Raw genomic sequence first — 3,414 nt, forward strand, 5'->3', positions numbered from 1 at the left:
CAACAAAAAATATGGAGAAAATACAAAGACCTGGATGAACGAGAACATCCATACATACGGAGAAAATCCATGATGATTAGTTGGTGTTTGTATGATGGGTCACAATTGGCTAAGTTTGGGGCGAAACATTATGGACTGGCCAATCAGAGGCAAGTAAAGGCAGGTCATCATAATCATAACAGAAACTCATGTCACATGATGAGGGAGTTGGAGACAGATGGACACTTCAAGATGACTACTCAAAATAAAAAATAAAAAACATACATGAAAATGGCAGAGGGATTCTCTCCTGCAGATTAAGAATCATACAATAGTGCGTGTCCTTGGTTATATTCAGACAAATGTATGCATTTAGAGAAAACAATGCTCAAAACCTTAATTTTTAGTTTTTTACTCTATAAACTGCTTTCTTCATCTAAGACAGGGGTGTCAAACTCATTTGAGCTTGGAGGAAAATCTATTCCCACGTGGGCTTTCCGGAAAGGTCAAAATCAAGGCATGTAACTTAAAAATACAACTATGACAACTGCAGATTATTTTTTTTATTTTTTTTACTTCGGCCCAAAATAGAACAAGCACATTCTGAAAATGTAGATATCGCAAATAATCCTCTCGACAAAACACTTCGAGTTTGTTGAAAATTCTGTGGAAAAAAAAATCTGTGCCGTTTCAAAAACACCATGAAGAACAATGAATTTAGACTTCATCTCAGTGTCTCTACAAAATAATTCAACTTTAAGTCACAGCCCATCTAGGATTGAACATAAAGCATAAATAAAAACCCTTCTATGTATCAACTATCTTAATTGTCATTTCACATTTGTGCTAACAAGCTCTATACAAACTGCAAACTGGGGTAGAAACTATTCAAGAAGGTGGAGTTACTCCCTGCCTTCAAGGCATCATTGTGTATTGATAGGAAAATAAAAACTGGGCAATGAACATTTTTAACAAACCAACAATAACAACTTAAGAGAATGACAGTATTGCAGTAAATCACACACTGTTCACCTTCTTTAACCCTTGTGTAATGTTCATATTGTTGTTACTCAGCCAGCATTTGTGGGTCTGATGGACCTGTTGCATTTTGTGGTTTTTAATGCCTCACAATCAAACACTTTTATGTTAAAATACTGAAAACATGTTTATTTGGATAAGGTAAACAGAACAGAACATCAGAGGGTCAAATGTGCGAGAAAATGAGAGCAGACAGTGTTGACAAACAATGTTGCAACCTTGTGTGGGAACCGCAGGTGCACAAACAAAAAGATCCCTATGGGATGCAGAAACTGACAGAGAAATGTACCTTGCAACGTTCATATTGTTGTTACTCAGTCAGTGTTTGTGGGTCTGATGGACCCATTGCATTTTGTGGGTCCATCACACCCACAAACGCTGGCTGAGTAATGACAATATGAACGTTGCACGGAAAACTTCTCTGCCAGTTTCTGCATCCTACAGGGATTTTTCTTTTGTGTTTCTGCACCTGCGCTTCCCACACAAGGTTGCAACATTGTTTGTCAACACCGTCTGCTCTCATTTTCTCGCACATTTGACCCTCCGATGTTATGTGTACCTACACTCTGTCCTCCTTCTGTCTAGACCTACTGTGTGTGTGTGTGTGGTACACCGAATATCAATTTCCACACCTCTATTAGCCCGGGTGGCTATGGACCCGGACATCTTATATGTAATAGAAATATGTAGGGGGGGTGAATGGTGTGTGGTCTTTAAATATGCATTCTGATATATGTTATTTACAGAAAATGAGCCAAAGTCAGTGAGCCTCAGTTTGAAAAATTAATTGTATCATTTTTTTTAAAATACAAAAATAAACGGGTCCCACAGACCCGAACACCACACAAGTTTGCAAAGAAAACACAAAATTTCACAGAACTACATCAATATGCAATGTCTCATGCATCATTTAATGTGGGGTTACAAATTGTTTATTTTACTCCTCTTTGTGTAACATTAGGTGGAGGGGGAGGAGTCGCAGCTCTGCTTCAGCGTGTACCTCTTGCTCGGTATACTTGTACATTTATTTGCCTAACATAATTACTATTGCGACATCTAGTGGACACATTTAGAACAGCAGTTTATTTAACTAAAAAAATGCACCTTAATTTTACACTTAGCAAACTCGTCTCGCGGGCCGGATCGACCCGGTTCGCGGGCCTGATTTGGCCCGCATGTTTGACATCCCTGATCTAAGATGTCCAACACAAAATTAGGAGCACACATTAAGGTGAGTTGAGTTCATGAAAAGCTTTACTGCACATGAATATTACCAACTGCTCCCACAATACTCTTTTGTTTTGTCAAGATATATACAGATGCTGTTTTTTTTATTATTTTAAGGGAGAGAAAATGAATACCATTATGGGGTGGGCCAAAGAAAAACCAAAGTTAAAATAAATACATATTGCAGGGAGCAGGGACCCTACAGGGAGTTGTTACTGAGTCCATTTGTACACTCTGTTACATTAACACTGAAATTATTTACATAGATGTAAATGCCGTTAAATTCTCTGGGGATAGCTTCCACTGTATAAGCTACATTTATTCAAGAGTAACTCGTAGCTTAGCTTACATTTTCTAAGTAGATTTCCCATCACTGCATAATGTACAGCCCTAGGGGTGACAAGTCAGTCCCACATAGAGCACCGGTAGTATTTTTAATGTGCACGCTTATTGCAGACCTCAGTGTGCAGCTCTCATAGATTCTCCTCAAGTGTCTCTTTTAAAACTTGTAATGCTGATTAGGGGCGCAAACATAATAACTTTTCTATGATGCTCGTGCCACTTGGCTTGGAGGGTTTGCAAACCATAATAGTGCGGTGCGGCACCGCAACGAACCGCCCGGTCAAAAAAGCAAATCACTCAGTATCTCATAGGAGTGAATTTAATGGCCGCTAGTTGCTCCGGGCTCTTGACCTTCGCCGAGAGGCTCCGTGTTAGTCACTCTTCACCGCTTTCCAATTGAAACTCAGCCAGATGAGTTTCGCTGCCTGTGAACACTGGAATGAGTTTCAGCTAATGTTCACGCAATGGCGTGTGTGACAATCTGTAACTTTTCTTTTGGAAAAAAAAATGTACTTTTGACTCGTAATTGATTGTTATTAATGTGATGCTTGTTATTCAGATCAATAATGTAATAATGTGTGGAATAAATATAAAAATATGTTTGCTTCCATTTGTCAACATTTATTTTATGTCAATCTACATTGTCAATACTTACTGAAAAACACTTGATGCTTATATTGATTGTAAAATTACCGGTATGAACCAACAATAAAGGTCCTTGATTCTGAGGCCTGGCGTTGCATCTAATATTCGGCTGTGTTGTTCTGCCATCCAGTGGCTACTCGTTGTACTGCAGAAGGCAGTGTTCCGTGTGACAAGTCAAATTGG

The sequence above is a fragment of the Nerophis ophidion genome, linkage group LG12 (assembly GCF_033978795.1).
Source record: "Nerophis ophidion isolate RoL-2023_Sa linkage group LG12, RoL_Noph_v1.0, whole genome shotgun sequence".
Lineage (NCBI taxonomy): Eukaryota > Metazoa > Chordata > Actinopteri > Syngnathiformes > Syngnathidae > Nerophis > Nerophis ophidion.